Source organism: Oncorhynchus mykiss, chromosome 13 (genome assembly GCF_013265735.2).
Source record: "Oncorhynchus mykiss isolate Arlee chromosome 13, USDA_OmykA_1.1, whole genome shotgun sequence".
NCBI lineage: Eukaryota > Metazoa > Chordata > Actinopteri > Salmoniformes > Salmonidae > Oncorhynchus > Oncorhynchus mykiss.
The window spans coordinates 47,172,486-47,193,299 of NC_048577.1; the positions used below are offsets into that span (position 1 = coordinate 47,172,486).

Sequence of the window (20,814 nt, forward strand, 5' to 3'; positions counted from 1 at the left end):
CAGGCTCCTATTCTCAGGAGAGACATAATGAGATGGGACAAAGCTATTGTTTCCTGCAACCCGGGTCTCTCTGATCATTGGACACATGCAGAAAGGCAGGCGGCGTTCATTTGACGTCAATGACCCGGCCGCCTCGTCGTCTATTCCAGGGCTTTCGCAGGAAGGATGGCTGTGACAGGTTGACAGCTCTGTACCTTAGGAAAGACAATTCCAATCACCAGCGCCATTCAGAATAGAAATAGACACAATAGAATAATTGAAGTGTATCATGTACTGCCATGTAAAACAACCTTTGGGCTAATTGTTTTCTATTAGGCGGGAGACAATAGGAGGGAAGTGTCAGGTGCCTCACTAACTGACTCTCAAACAGCACTACGGCAGAAACCCCTTTGTTATTCGCTCACACAATGATTCAACACATCAAACCCCAGCAGCAGTAATGTAATTCATATCATAACACTGAGCGAATGAGAACTGATGCTTGATCTTGTTTCTCTCCAATAGCTAAAGTTTACATCGACTCAATTTGCTGAATTATTCAATGGATTAGCTATAGTAGTTGTAGTGGAATGGTGTATGTCTGTGGCGTTGTGGAGTCACGTGATGCCTCTAGATGGTATGTACACGATGAGAGCAGGTTCACCACTGAACCATTTCATTCTATTCCCATATAAGAATATTGTCTATTTCCCGTTTGGAATATTGACTTGACATGATGAAGCCGACCCTAGAATCAGCTTCCTACTGGCTGCTGCCATCATCAAAGAGAGAAAAACGGCATCTGACACCCTAATAATTGCGCCAAATTCTCCATATTTCATACGGTCTGTCGATATGAGGGTTGACATTTAAATGAACATTCTCACGCACGGCCAAGGTCTAATTTGATCGATGCATAACAAGAATCCCCACTTATAGCGATGTGCATGCCTCCCTACATCTGTCACCATGGTGAATGGAGACCTCCACATGACCTGCTCAACAAAGACAATTCAACACCGACACAGGAGTCAGCCACCTGAACCACCCACTACCACACTCAGCACTTCAACCAGCATGGCTGCAGGCACCGACCTGTGTGTGAATACAGACACAGCAGAGGACTGGCGTGGACAGTTGATGGAAAGGACTTCAAATACATGTAAGGGTCCAGTGTGGTAACGCTTTGTAGACACACATAAAACACACCTGTTCCTCTACATTCTAGCACACCTGTACACCTATTATATATAATAGAATATTATTATTCCGATATTATTGTGTGTTTAACATAAACACGGACACAAAACGGCACACACAAAGCTATACCCTATCACACTTAGACATACTCCCATACAACACCCTCTCACATCCCTGGTTACGTGTGGGTCTTATGAAACCAGGTGACCTCTGGCGCCAGCGACCCTGCCAGTGAGAGCTCTAGCCTGGGAGACAGATCCACAGCGTTTAACTCCTGGCTCCTGTGAATGGCTATAGGTCACTACAGTTTCATCTCCTCAGCGCAGACACACAGAGGTCGCCAGGTGGCTTTCATTGGAGTTTTACGTGAGGAGAAATAGGAGATTTTCCTAGGCAGACTAAATCCGTCCCCTGGGCTGGGAGATAGCCCAGCGAAAACCATATAGCCAGGTCAATAAGAGCCCAGATGCCAAATCTCCTTAAAGTCGCTCTTTATTCATGACTATGTGCTGAAACAATCTTTTGGGGGTTTAAGAGGAGATTGCATGCAGAAAACAGGCCGTCCTAATCCACTTTGGTTAGCGTCTTGAATGGAAATTAAAATGAGCCCAACAGCAGGGCGGATGATATTCCACCCTTGGCTGTTTTGCTACAGTCAGGCTCTTGATTAGCTTTCCTCAAACCGCCACTAGAAATAGAATGGTTACCATGATAAAAATAGTAGTGGGGTTAACCCCTTACACTGGTGGGAATTGGCCTATATGGATAGGGCTAAATTGAAATGTTTCCGACAGAAGTAATATGGAAAGCATATGCAAGGTAAAAATTCAAAGGAAACCATTTGGAGATTATGGGGCAATTATTAGACTAAAGATAAGGACACAAAGTTCAGGCACACTTGTAGTTGTTTTGTTTGGAACACAGCCCTGCATCCCCGCCTTGACACAATTACTGTTGTTGTTTACGCAATCCAAAAACGGTCCATTAACGAATCACAATCTGGGTCAGGTGGGCATGATTTGAAAGCTTGCCAACATGACTAGCTACATTATAAAAGATGATCTTTAAGGCTTTCACAAGGCAATTCATAGAAGTAGATGGTCATTTTGTGGCGCATTAAATGGAGTCATGGGTGCCTTCAGATGTGTGGTCTGCGGCAAATGTTCTTCACAATACAACAAACACCGTCTCATTCTGTTCAGAACAACCAGTTTATGATGCCATGTCATCTGGTAACTGTACATCAAACATAGTGATCATAAACACTGACACTGTATATGACATGAGTTTTACTATGAAATGTGATGTGTATGAAATTAAAGCAGCATTATAATCCTCAAAGTCTCATCTTTCAGAATACATCGAGTCCTCGTACTTTACAGCATTTCCCTCACTCAGACAACATTTTTGCAAAAGTTCAGAACAGCTGTCAGTCAAAACCCATACAGCACTGTGAAGCACAGAGCCAGAACTCTGACGTCATGTATAGCCTGTTACTGTACAGTAACTGCATCCCAAACCTTCCATTTTCAACCTGCATGTTGGTACGAGTGTAAAGGGCTACAAACAATATGAACAGGAATCATGGCACTCTGCACAATGGTCTGCACAGTCACATCCATATTCAATACTAACTGTGCTAGTGTGCCAACTGTACATGCCTTTGATTGAGTATGTGAGTGTGTGTTTACTTCTATGTGTTATTGGGGGGGTGTGTGTATATGTGAGTGTGTGTTTACTTCTATGTGTTAGTGGAGTGTGTGTATATATGTGAGTGTGCCCACCTGCTCTGCAATTTGACCCATTGAGAGCTTAGGCACGGCCCACACCTGGTCTGTGTGTGTGTGTGTGTGTGTGTGTGTGTGTGTGTGTGTGTGTGTGTGTGTGTGTGTGTGTGTATTGGTAATGGTTCGAAGGCAAGTGATTATACATCATGACCCCGGGTACAAGAAGCACAGTGAGTCCAATCTGGTGCTCACTACCGCCCACTCTCTCTAACACACACACACACGCTGGCAGGCATCACACAAACACCCACATACACACGCAGGTATCACTCGCCCACAAACACACACAGATATGTGCACGCAGACACACACGTGCCTGTGTCTCTCTACCTCTCTCTCTCTTTCTATTTGTCTCTCTCTTAGCCAGGCGGCTCTATCCGTTCCCTCTGTTTTACACACATAATGAAACAGTGTCCTGGTCCTACACACTCCTCCTCCCCCTCCACACATCCTTCTAATGAGATAAATTAGCGCCTTGCAACAGATGCATGGAATATACACTAATGGCTACCATCTGTCACTCATCTCTAGGAGACAGAGAGAGAATACAGCACTAAATCTGATCACCATCCCCAGCTATAGAGAGAGAGAGAGAGAGAGACAGAGAGAGAGACAGAGAGACAGAGAGAGAGGGGGCGTGAGACAGAGAGAGAGGGGAGAGAGAGACAGAGAGAGAGGGGAGAGAGAGAGAGAGAGAGAGAGAGAGAAAGAGAGAGAGAGAGAGAGAGAGAGAGAGAGAGAGAGAGAGAGAAAGAGAGAGAGAGACACAAAGCAAACAGGAGGAACATAAGAAATGTGTCACAATGGGGAGGGCCAGGCACTAGAGTGTAAGAGAAAGAGACGACAGTAGACAAAGTCAGCCTACTGTCAACCTTTCTCACAATGGTTATCAGATATATTTTTATTTTAAGACTGCATCAAGCTCCCCCTTGACTCCCAGTAATTCCCTGTGTAGAGCTGGGAGAAGCATGGTGTGGTGCTGTTCATCAGACAGCCATTCTCAGTTCACACCGTCTTCTCGCTCCGCTGTGTTAAAGTCAGAGTTTCTGCTCATGTTGCCGCTACACTGCCACTGTGCAAATAGTCCCAAATCCATTTCTAGAAAAGAATCTGGGGGTGAGCACTAATATATTTCAGCCTGGTTCCTTAAAGACGCGCGGTGCATTAGCACGCTGCTTATGATGAAAGCCAGGGAACACAATAAGAAACAAAGGGTGACGAGAACAGAGAAGCAACGTATCTCGGTAAACAGCAGTGAGAGCAATGACTGACCCTGGGAAGCTACCTTGTAAATGGTCCATGAGAACAAATGGACTAAACCCAGACAACATCTGCATGGACTTGGCCATCATTCTTTTTAACTGGAAGAAGCAATTACAACAAGTGGAAATGAATTGCTAGTTGTTCTAAGGAAGATCATGGGAGATGAGATTGGAAAAGTTCCCCACTTGTTTTATAGATTATTAATGAGATATGTGGCGAGAGTTGTAGATTCCAATAAATGTTTTATTTTATAATCATTTTATGTACATACATAAAAGTATGAGGAGAAATTATTAATGTCATAATATCACAAATAATGACCAGCAATTTTTTTTATTGAGGCAGCTTTGGGTTTGCAGAGCATTCATTTGATAATGGCCACAGTCACCCATCACACGGCACAACATAAACTAGCAATCCCACCGCATCAACATTCCCTATGAAGCAATCTTATAAACATTACAGGCCTAATGAAAAAGTAGCAGCTATCTCCTGCAGCCTCTCATAAAGACCCTAGTGAAATCCTCAGATCAGGCTATAAACAACATCCCAGGCAGAAATGAGCAAACCCTGTTACCCTTATGGAACTTGTTACAATTTCCAATTAAGCAGTAATGAAGATATTTTGGTCTGTATTGCTCGGTACAGCTGACTACATTATAACACAATGTTCAGCAGGCATAGGAACCCATGACGTCAACACAACCCTCATTAAAGCAGCATACCAACGGTGCAGAACAGGAACACACTCTCTCTACCCACTCCACAAAACACAAACAATTCTCTATCTTTCACCAAAACCTAACCGATTTGAAATTAGGACATTAAAATAGCCCATCACTGCACACAGGAAATGATAGTGCTGCCTCAACCTTGTATGCAAATATTATATTTCAAGCCAGCAGCAGCAGAGAGAGAGAGAGAGACAGAGAGAGAGAGAGAGAGAGAGAGAGAGAGAGAGAGAGAGAGAGAGGGAGGAGAGAGACAGAGGGGAGAGAGAGAGAGACAGAGAAAGAGAGGAGAGAGAGAGAGAGGGGAGAGAAAAAGAGAGAGAGAGAGAGAGAGACAGAGGGGAGAGAGAAAGAGAGGAGAGAGAAAGAGAGAGAGAGGAGAGAGAGAAACAGAGGGGAGAGAGAGACAGAGGGGAGAGAGAGAGAGAGAGAGAGAGAGAGAGGAGATAGAGAGACAGAGGGGAGAGAGAGAGGAGAGAGAGAGAGCGAGAGAGAGAGGAGAGAGAGAGAGAGGAGATAGAGAGACAGAGAGAGAGAGAGAGAGACAGAGAGAGAGAGAGAGAGAGAGAGAGAGAGAGAGAGAGAGAGAGAGAGAGAGAGAGAGAGAGAGAGAGAGAGAGAGAGAGGGGGGGGGGGGAGAGAGAGAGAGGAGAGAGAGAGAGAGAGAGAGAGAGAGAGAGGCGTGCAGGCAGCAGCTCTGAATGTGTCTTATTGGGCAGATACTCCTGAGCTTAATAAAGCACACCATCAGTGTCTCTCTGCTCATTTGCATGGCCAGTGTTAGCTAGCCTTGAACAGGCAGCCGCTCCCTCCAACAATCCATTAGTTCTACGAGGATGTTCAGTATAGCCATGCAAATAAGTGTGAAATTGCACTGTAATCAGTCATGTAAATGACACAGGATTTCTATCTAGGCATCATCGTTCCCCGCACTCCTTTATGAAATACTTGTGAGGGAAGGAGGGAGGGAAGAGAAAACAACATTAAAAACAATGAAAGAAGTGCTTCTGTTTTGACAGCGACAGAGAAGAAAAAGATCATTAGTTTGACATGAGCCAGACAGGCTTTGATTCTCTACTGAGAATTTAACTCCCTCAAACCCGTCTCCCATTGAAATTATATTTTAAATATTCAGACACTGATCAAAACTGTTCACCTAGGTAAGACTTAAGAGTCACACTCACTAGGAGTCTTCTTGTGTAAAGACTTCTCCCCTCCCCTTTGATGACAAGAAAGAGACAGAGGACGGGTGGCGGCACACCTACCAGATGAGAGAAAGCTTAACAAGTCTGTATTCCTGTACTGTGAGACGTACAGTAGCTAACAGCCTGTTCTGTATGGGATGTCTGGAGAAATACACTCATGAATATGGCAGCCATTGGAAAAATAATGACACAGAATTTCATTCCTACTTAACACAAATGTTGGTTGCACTTTATTTTTCAGTATAGATTTATACTATGTCAATAAATACCTTGATAAAACAACACAACTATTTTGCTAAATGTAATTCAATGTAGAGAAAACAAAAATATATCATCTGTGTACGGTTTCACTAGATCACGAAGGGTAAAAATATCTATCAAATATCATGTTAAATAAGACAAGCCGTCTTTTCAAAACTCGTGTTGGCATAATAGACCAAGCTGTATGAAAAAAGGAAGATTGATTTCCCATAATATGCAGTAGTCAGCCAATGGGACTGGTTCCATTAGGGTTGCTGATGTGACTGGAATCAGCTGCAGACTGCACTCATTGTATAGTCGTCTATATGAATAAGCTGATGGGAGTGAGTGACACATCGACCATCCACTCGCTTTCACACAGTTCCCAATGATTCATTTTGAATATCGTGCTGTGAAATACAGCCAAACTGGATAATGTTCTGTGTGTGTGCGTGTGTGTGTGTGCGTCTGTAAGAGGGAGAGAGAAAGAGCAAAAAAATAACGAGGAAGAGGAGGAAGAGGAAGGATCAGGAATCTGGCTCAAATGCAATCTCAGGAGAACTAGCTCATTGAGCTGACAGCCATCAGTAACTCCGTGTGGAGCGAGAACGAGTCACTGTGGTCAAGCAGACAGAGGGAGAAAGAGAGAGAGAAGGGAGAAGATAGAGAGAACAGAGAGAGACACAGCACACAGAGACACAGAGACAGATTTGATGAATACTGAGGCGCTCAAACAGACAGATGGGCTAATTTATGACTGACTGTGTGTTATGAAACATTATCTTAGTGTCGGCGAAATCAAAATAACATTTTGGGTGTAAACGTGGAGCCTGGACCTGCCAACAGATCCCCATGTGGTCCAATACATTCAGATGGCCCAGGATGCAGTGCCATGGAAAACAGTTGTGTTGTCGAACGACTGCATATTTGTTGTTTATTGTGTTGTTTGGGGTAAATTGCATGCAGCTGTATACATTGCCAATCGCATCCCACCTGCCAAAGTCAAATTAAGCCATCAAATCAATATCAAGAGTCTGGAGGAAAATGTAGGCCATTACCAGGCTATTGAATTGCATTTGTTCTCTATTCAAAATGAAAGGCTATTGACAGGCTGTTTTATTTAGTTCTCTATTCAACCACTCTCTGGTTAAAGTGGGGGAGTGGATGTGGCTGCATTTTAACTGCCGGCCCCTTTAATGCTGGGCTATAGAGCCACTTTATGATCCCACACAGGGGACTTGTGTATGCGGGGAGTGTATTGTGGCTGGCTGAACCCGGCTGAATACACACTGTGAATGTTTTGTTGTCAAATAATGAGAGAGTGTTGGGGTCCTACCTCACCGAGAGGCACAGCAAAGATTAGACACACCTCAGCACAGAACCATTGGTGAAATGTATCAATGTCGGTGTGTACCAATCCAGGGTGGCTTTCCCCCGTTCATGGTGGGTTCTCATTTGGAACCTGTAAACCAGTTGTCATGTGTATTTTCCACTCGGATAGTGATAGCTTTCAGCAGTGGCTCACAATCACCCCGCGTCTCATTGCTCGGGCACAAATGTTCATCGGGTTGTCTGTCTAGCCTGCATGGGAGATGGAATCAGAACAATGACCATTGAAGAAAGGCAGGAGATGTGACAATTCAGTGGACGGTAACGGTGGACAGCGTGATTCAACCATTATAATTCAACTACATTTCAGCACTATGCAACTACTACAGTGCCAGGGTCTCACACATAAAAGTCAAACAAGTTTAATGAAGAAATAACGTGTTTAAAATAAACCAGCTATTCCCCAGCGTAAATACCATCACTGAGACCAATTAACCAAACCAGAGAGCATTTTATGAAAGTAGCTCTGCATTTTTGAGTTATCATTAGTATGGTCATGGATAATAAGATCAGTGTATCCAACATTTTTCTCGCTCCATTTTTCACGGAGCAGAAATCTCTCTACATATCATAGAGGTTGACTTTAGTCTGCTAGCTATATGTAGAGAACACACTGTAGCTGTTCTATAGTAATGCATAGGCGTAGGGGATATCCAGGCCTGATGGGTTGAGAGGCCACGTCTCAGCCAGAGGATTCTGATCCCTCTCGTAGCGGCTAGCTAAATTAGCATGCAGAAGACAGGACTCAGAGGTGCCCTAGCCCTTAACTCAATCTCTCTCTCCCTCCTTTTTCTCCCCTTGCTTAGGTAAAAGTAATGGATTGTGGCTGCAGCTCCAGCTATACACCCCTCCCTTCCCCTCAAGCCGGGCAGCGATGCAGGCAGACAGGCGGGGAGGGACGAAAGCAGGGAGGGAGGGAGGGAGGGAGGGAGGGAGGGAGGGAGGGAGGGAGGCAGGGAATGTTACTGAGCTCCGGGTTCCTCCACGGCGACACTCACTAACTCTAAGGTCAGCTGTCCGAGCATACGCACCCAGCGCTCCAGGATGGCCAGGCAGCCTTAACCGAAAGGTGCCATCCCCCCTCCACGCTCTTAAACAGATTGCCGCTCGCGCCACCTCAAGCTGAATACCAATGAATGAAGGAGTTGCTTACCACAATGAATGACGGGAGGCAAAAGGAAACAAAAAATTGCAAAAAAACAACAGCAGCAGCAATTTCAAACAGCACTTTTAGGGAATGGATGCAATTAAGCTACAAACACTCAACGGATGTAGACGGGCTAGAAACACTGAGTGTGTTGTAGAGACATGTACTCCAGGAGTTTTAAACACTGAGTGTGTTGTAGAGACATGTACTCCAGGAGTTTTAAACACTGAGTGTGTTGTAGAGACATGTACTCCAGGAGTTTTAAACACTGATTGTGTTGTAGAGACATGTACTCCAGGAGTTTTAAACACTGATTGTGTTGTAGAGACATGTACTCCAGGAGTTTTAAACACTGAGTGTGTTGTAGAGACATGTACTCCAGGAGTTTTAAACACTGATTGTGTTGTAGAGACATGTACTCCAGGAGTTTTAAACACTGATTGTGTTGTAGAGACATGTACTCCAGGAGTTTTAAACACTGAGTGTGTTGTAGAGACATGTACTCCAGGAGTTTTAAACACTGAGTGTGTTGTAGAGACATGTACTCCAGGAGTTTTAAACACTGATTGTGTTGTAGAGACATGTACTCCAGGAGTTTTAAACACTGAGTGTGTTTTAGAGACATGTACTCCAGGAGTTTTAAGCATGCAGTTGTTAGAGGGGCCAGGCTGATTGAAATTCATTGGCAACATCTGCATGCAGCGCACAACATGGACGGGGGATCAGAGATTGGAGGTCTCTGAACATCAGTTATAATTAACAAAACATTCCTGTGCACATGGGCTCTGAGGCACATGGGTAACCAATGGCAACCATGGCAGAGCTCGGGTTAAGAGGACGAACCAGGGGGCATCAGTACCATTATGGCCCCACCTGGAATATGGACGACGGCAAGAAGGCAACGCTAACCGCTACCCAGCTACGCAGAACCAACCTGCAATATTAAATCTCCCTATTCCATCTTCCTATTATAGTGTACTGTACAATGTGAATATGACACTGACAGTAATCTAAGAATGTCATCTCGGTGAACAATTAATAGAACAGCGGGAACGTGAGGTCAGATATAATTAACAGATATGCAGCACGAGGTATAATTGCTCAAGTCTCAAGCAAAGTAATTAAATAATTCAAAGTGAACAAGTGAGAGGGAGAGACAATGAAAGAGCTTCTCCTCATCTCCCTCTAAAAGGCTGGTGGAGGTAGGTGGTGGTGGAGGTAGGTGGTGGTGGTGGAGGTAGATGGTGGTGGTGGAGGTAGGTGGTGGTGGTGGAGGTACGTGATGGTGGTGGAGGTAGGTGGTGGTGGTGGAGGTACGTGATGGTGGTGGAGGTAGGTGGTGGTGGTGGAGGTACGTGATGGTGGTGGAGGTAGGTGGTGGTGGTGGAGGTACGTGATGGTGGTGGAGGTAGGTGATGGTGGTGGAGGTAGGTGATGGTGGTGGAGGTAGGTGGTAGTGGTGGAGGTAGGTGATGGTGGTGGAGGTAGGTGATGGTGGTGGAGGTAGGTGATGGTGGTGGAGGTAGGTGATGGTGGTGGAGGTAGGTGATGGTGGTGGAGGTAGGTGGTGGAGGTAGGTGATGGAAGGTTGTGGTGGTGGAGGTAGGTGTGGTGGTGGAAAGTTGTGGTGGTGGAGGTAGGTGGTGGTGGTGGAAGGTTGTGGAGGTAGGTGGTGGGTGGTGGTGGTGGAGGTAGGTGGTGGTGGAGGTAGGAGGTGGTGGTAGGTGGTAGTGGTGGAGGAGGTAGGGGGTGGTGGAGGTAGGTAGGTAGTGGTGGAGGACGTAGGTGGTAATGGTGGAGGTAGGTGGAGGTAGGTGGTGGTGGAGGAGGTGGAGGTAGGTGGTGGTGGAGGTAGGTCATGGTGGTGGAGGAGGTGGTGGTGGAGGAGGTGGAGGTAGGTGGTGGTGGAGGTAGGTGGTGGTGGAGGTAATGGAGATAGCTGGTATTTATGCTGAGATGCTCTTCTCTGTAACCCCGCCTCAGGGACAGATCTAACACACACCCAGCCATCAGAAGAAGAGGAAGAAACACTGGGATGGCTCTGAATCGGACGGCGGAAAGAGCTGACATTCCGGCAATTGTTATTTGCACACAAAGGGAAAGCGCTCATCGGTTCCCCTGAGTCTAGGGCAAGTTCTTAATCTGGGGATTTTTTCCTCACAGAAGTTCAGACAGCATTTTAAGGTACACCTAATTGACGGAGCGGAGATCCTCTCATTATGACACAGGCGGTAGGCCAGCCTGTCAGACAGAGAGGTGTTGGTGAGCAGTGTTTAGGAAGCAGAGGCATTATCAGTCTATATTTCACATGTCACTGGGGAACGGAAGTGTCCCCATTGCGTCCTCTGGGTGCCATTAATTGATCAAATGAATGAATGAATGAATGAATGGTTAAGTTTACACTTTTAGAAAAAAGGGTGCAAAAAGGGTTCTTAGGCTGTCCCCATAGGATAACACTTTTTGGTTCCAGGTAGAACCCTTTTAAATTCCATGTAGAACCCTTTTAAGTTCCATGTAGAACCCTCTGTGTTAAGGGTTCTACAGGGAACCCAAAATAGTTATACTTTGAACCAAAAGGCGTCTTTCTACCTGGAACCAAAAAGGGTTCTTTAAAGGGTTCTCCTACCGAGGACAGCGAAATAACCATTTTAGGTTCCAGATAGCAATTTTTTGTATAAGAGTGTAAGGTAACTGGTTAGTCTGGTTTGACATGGACATTATCAAACATTATGAAATCGAAAATTGCATTTCTCCACAGATACATGCATGTCCCTTCTTCCCTATTCATTGAAGTCTGGTAGAACTGAAAGTCATTGTCAACCTTTGACTCCAGTCTCACGTTATATTGTGAGTAAGGGCCACTACATGGTTCTGTGTTGAATGGTGGAGCTGGGCTATTATGTTCCAAGGTACATGTTATGAACACATATGCCTTGAACCAATCTGACTCTGACAAAGTAATGTATCTGGGAAGATTTGTACAGCACTTTACAGTGTGTGTTCCATTCCAGATATTTAAAAACCTTTGAAATGAAAATGGATCCCAATTAAAGTCGCACAGCAGTGTAAGTGCTTCTTGTTATTTTTTTGTAACCAGTTGAAACATTTCTCCCTGGGAAAACCTCTAAAAACATACATTTTTTCTGTCTGTACTGTGACTGTGAGCTCTGATAAAAGCAGCCTAGACAGGCCTGAGCTCAAGCCATTTTGCCAGCCATTCAGGGAGATGAAAATGCAAAGCTAAAAATACTAGCTACACATTTCAAAAGGCAAGAGAAATGCATATATACACCAACTAGCAACAACCCTTTCTCCTTGACTGCTGGGGAGAAAAGGCTTTTGGTCTCAACACATTAGACATTTTCAGTGAAACCCTTTACAGTTAGACATACCTTCTCCTTCACAGTATGTATGGTCATGTTATAGCCACCTAAGAGATACCAGCAGTAGCTTTAGATTCAGGTGAATCATCAAGGCTAATGACCATAGATAGTTAAGGTCAAATACCCCATCAGGATTTGCTAACATAATAAGTGTACTGTGCTAGCATTACAGTACTATATGTATCTACTGGTGCTGTGGCCTTGCTATGGGTATATAGTCTTGTCTGTTGGATCACCTGTTGAAGAGCATCCATTTCAACAGGGAGCCAGAGGTCGTGGTCCTGGCTGGGTGTTTGATTGGCAGGTGGGGAGCCACGATGCCCACAGCCCTGCCCCAGTGGAGCGCTGAGCGCCAGCGTCTGGGCGTGTGAGGGCCACAGTGCTGCTGACTAACAGAGCGTGTCTGCTGACAGTCAGTGTGTCTGACTGATAGGATCACCCCAGGAGGCTCTTCCAGGGCCTTTACAAAGTGCCTCTGATAGGCCAGGCCCATAGCTTTACCGCCGGGCCCTGCCAACAAATTAAATTTAAGTCCCGCTAATGTATAGAGTAATCATAGAGTGGTGTTGATCCATTTTTCAGCAGGGTTACCATGGGCACGACTGAAAGCTTTGCGTGGAATCAGAGACGGGCAGGAGCGGGGCAGGGAGAAACAGCTGTCTGTAACCTTAGCATGCCACTGGAATCCTCCACTTCTAAGGCAAGGACCCATATGAAAGAACAACAATAACATGCCATTATGAGATGTAACATTTTGCAGTGACCTGCGTTTCCAGGGGGAAATTTGAAAGAAAAGCAATTTCACATTAAACTATCTGACACAGAGCAGGTCATGGAATGGTGGTGAGGAGGGGGGAGATGGAGAAGGGGGAGAGGAGGGGTGGGGGCACGGAGCCCCCGTAACAGCCATTGGCCAACTAGAGCGAGACACACATTCCCTCTGCCGAGTTAAAAGGGCTGGAGTGGATGAAATTTCAAAGCCTCCCCTGCAGACAAACACTCCGCTTTGCACACATCAGTGCTGAGATGTTCAAATATTCCACTCCACAGTTGCAGCCTGGTTCTCTTCCCTGTACCGCCGTATCAGACATGGTAGCACTGTGATTAATGAGACAGGAAAAATACCTCTCTCTTTTCTCCCATTGTGTTTTTATAAATTCAATGAAGCTAAAACTGCACTTAATTAAAAATGTGTCCCAGCGTCTTATTCCCCATGATGCTCGGCAGCAGGCAATATAGGAAAATGAAAGGCAATTGGAGATTAAGAGAGGATGGATTTACATGTGTGGGACCTTTGTCCCCTCCCACCTGTTATGACCAACAATGTAAAGTTTTGCAGCTGGGGTTGATTAGCCAGCTAGTAGATAGCATACATCATAGGAGACCTTTTAGAAACTGAACACAAAGCATAGCTAGCTACACTTCTCTGCATGTACAACAACACAGTCATCTGAACACCATGGTGCAGTGCTACTTCATGTCATTCTTCTCTTCCTCTCATTTAGAATAGTTGGTTACGAACACACTGGATGTGTAGGACCACTGTGAATACTCTAGAAAGAACGTCATCTGAACGTCATCACCTGGGGAGCAACGAACCGCCCTTGCTGTCTCTGCCTGGCCGGTTCCCCTCTTTCCACTGGGATTCTCTGCCTCTAACCCTATTACAGCGGTTGAGTCACTGGCTTACTGGGGCTCTTTCATACTGTCCTTGAGTCACTGATGAGATCTTCCTGTCTGGGTTGACTCCTTGCTGTCCCCAGTCCACCTGGCCGTGCTGCTGCTCCAGTTTCAACTATTCTGCCTTATTATTATTGGGCCATGCTGGTCATTTATGAACATTTTAACATATTGGCCATGTTCTGTTATAATCTCCACCCGGCACAGCCAGAAGAGGACTGGCCACCCCAGAACATAGCCTGGTTCCTCTCTAGGTTTCTTCCTAGATTTTGGCCATTCTAGGGAGTTTTTCCTAGCCACCGTGCTTCTACACCTGCATTGCTTGCTGTTTGGGGTTTTAGGCTGGGTTTCTGTACAGCACTTTGAGATATCAGCTGATGTACGAAGGGCTATATAAATACATTTGATTTGAAAGTTGCACTGACATATTGATACATGATTGTGATTTAGTAACTGTTTTGTAATTTCATGGAGTTGATCCGTTGGCAACTGATGAGCACTTCCTATGTCATTTGTGCAGTAGTTAACATTGCTCAATATAACATCTTAAAACAAGGTATAATCAAATTCATGACCTTGGTCTGAGTGTGATTCATATGGGGAAGCCTCCAAAGTAATGTGTCGGTTTTCTTACGTTCCATATTTAGGCCTAGTTGTGAGATGTCAGAACAGAAGACCAAGAGGCTGGATCAGTAGGGATGGATCATGTGACATGATGACACACCTTACAGGATATATATTCTCTTCCTGTCCACGGCTCTCTAACATCTGGCCTGCTGGTGTCAGATTCCTCCATCCACTACCAGCATTATAGTATTATCACCCCCGCTCTCTCTGCCCTTTCTCTGCTAGCTAGCTATTACTACTACTACATGACTCTTGGCACGCCTTGGAGATCTGTGTCACAATCACTGAGTAATTACAGTGACTAATGTAAGGACCATTCTGGTGTCTAACCTCAGACATTCCATCAAGATCTGACTGGGAGGAAATGAACTGACAATGTAATGGACATGTAATGTTACGTTGGGTTTGAACCCTGACAAAACATATACTCTTTACAACCAAAGCTTCCTTTTCCCACAATTCCCTGGTGGGGGATGGTTTGCCAGCTCAGAAACAGAGAGTAGAGCTCAGGTTCTTTGCCCTTGTCATTGCATCTGCACTGACCTCTAAAAAAATGGACAACAAAGATCATATCACGAAACCAATACTAGCACCGACGGCCTTTGCACAAATTGATTTAGCCACCCAGAACTCACTCCCATCTCAATGAGGTGGCAGGATGCTCACAGCATAAATCACTGTAACACAAACACCCTCTATTGAAATGTGATTTTTATCTTTATGATATTTTTTTGTTCAGTATGTCCCGGTTGGTGTCTAGCTCTGTGATAAGTGGTGGTGAGTGATGTGAAATAAAGGGTTAGCGCATTACGCTAATATTGAGCTCTCACCACATATAGGTGCTATCACACGGAGAGGGTGACACAGCTGTGGTCCCCTGTATTCCAGGAGGTAGCGCAGGGCCCTGTGTTATATGGCTCATAGATCACTAATGTGTGGGTGAGAGTTGTCTCCGGCTGCCGGCTTGGCGGGGATGAAGCACAGATACTTTATGGCACAACCGTCAGACGTAGGCATGCTACCGAGGCTACAATGAGGAGAAGCCTGCTAAAAATAGAAGATAAGCTTTTCCGAGGGGCCCCCGGAGACAATAGTTTCATACTTTCCGTTGTGTACATTGGGATCAAGAACCAGTACAAAGCCTCTAACCGGAGCTATAAAGCACAAGACCCAGATAAATGAAGCAAAGAAAGCCAGGCTATCCCAGAAGCACCCTCTCTGTAAAGCATAGAATGACATGATAAATGCTCCAGTGTGTTAAATACACCAGGATAGTCTGTTCTATCCTCCTTACAACTGACAACCTCTGTTGCTCACTTAATTACAGCCAAGCGCAACACACTACTGTGTCAATTATCAAATCAAATGTATTTATATAGCCCTTCGTACATCAGCTGATATCTCAAAGTGCTGTACAGAAACCCAGCCTAAAACCCCAAACAGCAAGCAATGCAGGTGTAGAAGCACGGTGGCTAGGAAAAACTCCCTAGAATGGCCAAAACCTAGGAAGAAACCTAGAGAGGAACCAGGCTATGAGGGGTGGCCAGTCCTCTTCTGGCTGTGCCGGGTGGAGATTATAACAACAGAACATGGCCATTATCATGTGCTTTAACTCATCTGGCTATTTTTACCACAGAGTTTCACTCAGGCCTTTTTACCTTCTTTTTATTGCTATTCTGCTCAGATCTTGTGTCTGAATTCCATTCCACACACAGAGCTGTACAAACATAAGGGCTTTAAGGATTCAGATTGGTGGAGGAGAACCTAATCTTCTGTAATTGGCGGAATGGTTCTCATTTTAATCGACTCACTTTAGAAAGCGGCGCTCGTCGACAGCCTGCTAACGTTCTAGCGATTTCAGGTGGCTATTCATTTTCATAAGGGCCAGAAAAGGCTGGTCTGTCTGGATGTGAACGGACATGTTAGACCTGATCATCATTAATCAGACCAATACTACATCACCGAGCACCTGCCCGGGTCACGGAAATGGACAAATAACACAAGGACGCGCAAACCTCTTTCATACATCACATTTGCAACAGCCACTGTTTAGCATGGTGAGATAATCCATTCTGGGGTTCATCATGTGAAAATGGGACTAAAATGGTAATCCTCTGCCAGCCAATAGCATCCTCCGCCTCACCAGATGCCTAGCTTCTGGATTTTGCTTAATTGCCATCATCAGATCAATCTATATCCAAATGTCAACTGAATCTACAACAGACTTTTCCCTGCATTTTGTCTGCTGAATATCCAGTATATTTCCTTACATTAGAAAGCAGAGGTTTTCTGTTAGTCCGTATTGTATGCACATGTAGTGAACTACACTAAGGCCTATTGTTATCCAGGCCTGAGAGAAAGGTGTTGTTGTGCTGACATACATCAGTCTACATGGCCAACTCTGTGTCCACCCCTGCTGACCTGTGTGGCCATTAGCCTTGACATAGTGATGGGACATGGTACTGTCTATCTCAGCCCCACACAGAGAACACCCACTCTTCATCTGGTCCACATACACACAGCACGCATCACACACACACACGGGACAGCAGGTGGGTATGGACACTAGCATACTGATCTCTACTACACATTTGTGATACAAATACACTTCACACGTTTGGTGAACGCATAAACTGTACACAAACACGTGCATACATAGTCCCACATGTAGGACTACGGTGTACACAGGTATGCAAATTAACATGGATATTCATGCACTCCCATGTGGCCACGCATGGACAAAGAAACAGCTACAAACAGACTGTAAATACACACACATACAGTGTATGTTGGTGGCAACTTAATTGGGGAGGATGGTCTCGTGGTAATGGCTAGAGTGGAATTAGTGGAATGGTATCAAATACATCAACCACATGGTCTCCAGGTGTATGATGCCATTCCATTCGCTAAATTCCAGCCATTATTATGAGCCATCCTCTCCTCAGCAGCCTCCACTGGTTCACCCATAAATAAACACACACACACACACACACACAATAAAAATACACTCACATATGATTACCCATAGAGAATACAGACTTGTTTGAACACACACACACACACGCACAAATATTATTCTTAAATCTCTGTTTATCGTACACATGGCCACTGTTCAAATGACAACAGTGAACCCCTCTCCGTAGTGGTAACAGGAACACAGTAGGAAACAGAAAAGCCTCAATATCAAAACAGAAGAGTCAGTCAATATGGAAAGTGAGAAGTTAAGGTAAACGAGAGACCCTGGTGATCAGTGTGCTGACCCACTCCACGCTAACTGTCGTCAACAACATCCCAACCATTCACACACAGAACCATCTACCACATCAAGACCCGCCCCCTCCTCTACCCCCTCAGCCATTCCACCATCCTCAGAGAAACCCCTACACAGCACTAGCTACTTCTCTCACAGCACTATTTATCCTCTCTCTTCCCTCCTTCCCTCTTTCTCTCCCTCTCCTCCTTTCTCTCTGTCGCAGCCGCCACGTTCTCAGTGCGCCGCGGTCGAGAACATAAAAGGGTTGAGAATAAAAGACAAACCGACGTTGGGAAAGATGGAGATGGAAAATTAGCATAAGAATACTCACAGTGGGTTGGAGCGGGGCTGGAGCGTGGCGGTGGTCCTCTCTCTGTCAGATACAACCTGCACACAAGATTGAGAAAAAAAGAAAACTAGGCTGTGAAAGCGGCAAAGAGAGAGGAGGAGAAAAGAGGAAGGAGGAGGGGGCATATCATCCAACGCACGCGCCACACAAGACATAAAGAAATAAAGAATTCCTCCAGGAAGGTAGAAAAAAACAGAGCGCAGAGGAGGAGAGAGGGAAAAAAAAGAAGAGAGGGGGGCGTGAAGAGGTGGGCTGTCTTAGGGAAATATAAAAAGAGACAGACACATGCGGAGCGCTCCGGTGCGCGATCACATCTGACAGGTCTGAGCTGCAGTCCGCCTACCTCCTTATCGCCCTCACTTTTCCACAGCGCTGTGCTGTGCTCTCCTCTACCCAGGCCACAGCCATGGACTGGTCCTCACGCTGATGTTACAGGAGATTCAGCACAGGGGAGCTATCGCACTCATCGCCATACGTTAGCATCACACACTGAGGATTGCACACGGATCACCCACCCAACTCCACCCCAAGCACCTCAAACCCACCCACTACATCCCCCCCGCCCCTCAATTGAGAAAAAAGAGAAAGAGAGAGTGAGAATACAGCCTGCTTCAAATGAATGAGAGCATTCCCAGTGGCATTGAGGCAATTACAGAGGCTGGCGCTGTTTTCTGTTTACCCCTCACCCTTTCTCTCTCGCTCTCTCTCTTCCCTCTCTCTCAGGCTGGTACAGTGTCTGTTTTCTCTCTCTTTCCGTCTCTCTGTGCTCCAGACATATGCCTCTATTAATGTAGCTTCTGTCACTTCAGCTGCTTGGTCAGATTACTCCGTCTCTGCTTCCCCTGTGTTCTACCCACATTGAGTGCCTACACGTCCGCCCGCTTGCCTAGCGCCTGCCATCCTGCCCGCCTACCCACCTGCCTGCCTGCCCGCTACACATTTCAGTTGGCCAAACACTTCCCCGAGTCTTCAGCCCACCTTAAGACAGACCTCACCAGACCCTGAGACAGACCTCACCAGACCCCACTGCTGCCACACCTTCCTGTCTGATTCAAGGAGGGAGGAACAACTCACAGTTATCATAATCCCTCCAGATTTATCACACCTCGCCTGGTGTGACAGAGGTTTATTAAGAGGCTAGTTGGTAGTGGAACTCCACAACTTAATATTATCACAGACACACACACACACACACACACACACACACACACACACACACACACACACACACACACACACACACACACACACACATACACACACACACACATACACACCTCCCTCATCTACCAACCTCCACACTTTATCTCCCCTCAATTAACATCTTTAGTGTGAGCTGCTATTATCTTAACCACACAGAGCGCTGATGTTCCTGGGAGGAGGAGAGGAGGGGAGAGGAGGCGAGAGGACAGGACACTATTAGTAGAGCAGCAGAGAGGACAGATGGGGGGGGGGGGGGGGGGGGCTGTGGACAGAGGGCTCTGAGCTGCTGCTTCTGGAATACACAGGGCTAATTAAAGCCATATTCAAACATGACTAACTGCTACCCAAGGTGCACGCTAACAAACATCTACACAAACAACCTTGTTACAGCATAAACAAGTAGGCTAGCCCCTAGGATTGTCTTTCTTTGTGAGGATTAATCGTAGAGAGACAGGCATGTTCAAGTGAAAGTCATGACAACAAAATAATCTAAATCTCTTCTGACTGCTCACTGGTGTTTGATCATGTTTATTTTCTCATACCTCTCATATGCATTGCTACGCTATCAAATCATTCAACAGGAATGGCACTAGACAAAACAATAGACTTGCCAGCCAGCTGCTGTAGAATTCCTATAAATTCAAAGGCCCTTGTAAAACGCAGTCCTTTGAAGCACGGGGTAAAATTGCCAAGTACCGGATGTGCTTTAGGCTTACCTCACCGCCCTACAGCTTGTTTCCTTGTCTTAATGTCTTGTATACTCTATTCTATCCGTTTGCCTGCCCTCGCCCGCCTCCATTCCGCCCTAAGACACCATCAAAGTGCCCATTAAGTCATCAAAGTGCCCACTTTGTCCTTGCTTCTCTCTTTGACAACCACAAAGTGGGTGACGTGGTCCCAGAGCACCTATAACGATAGAGGGTGGCCGGTGGCTCCAACCCCTGGCCCAGACCAGACCATTAGGAGTATTCTATTACTGTTGGGTTAAGCTGTCACGCTTGGCCGTGGCTCTCTCTTTATGGTCTGACTGCTCTGAAAGGGCAGGGGATAAAACTCTATCAGTGGGACAAACGATCCCACGCTCCTTCATTTATCACACGCCCAGGGATCCCCCATGGTGGGCAGCGGCAGCGGTGGCCAGGGCCAGAGTCTGCGGGGGTATCCTTCACTCTGGTTACCATGGGGACCCCCCAGGGCCTACGCAGTGCTGGGCTGGGAGGACAGAGGCGGACAGACCGGCCCCATTCCACACAGAGACTTCCATTCTTAATCACAGGATGACTCAGGTAATGGCAGCCTGCAAACCATGTAGCAGGGACAGAGCCGCCAGCTAACACACTGGCCAGCACAGGTGGTTTAGTTTGCAGCACACACACAC

General features: G+C 45.9%; 1 protein-coding gene across 5 annotated transcripts in view; it reads right to left on the bottom strand.

Moving 5' to 3' along the window:
• LOC110485195 (RNA binding protein fox-1 homolog 3-like) overlaps positions 1-20,814 on the bottom strand; it is a 416,432-nt gene that overhangs the window by 242,983 nt on the left and 152,635 nt on the right. For 4 of the 5 annotated variants that reach the window (XM_036941309.1, XM_036941310.1, XM_036941306.1 and 1 more), the window contains exon 4: positions 18,216-18,271. The gene's annotated coding sequence lies outside the window, so the exon portion shown is untranslated. Of the gene's footprint in view, positions 1-18,215; positions 18,272-18,576; positions 18,726-20,814 lie in introns of those variants that run through there. The other variant, XM_036941307.1, reaches the window with a different exon arrangement.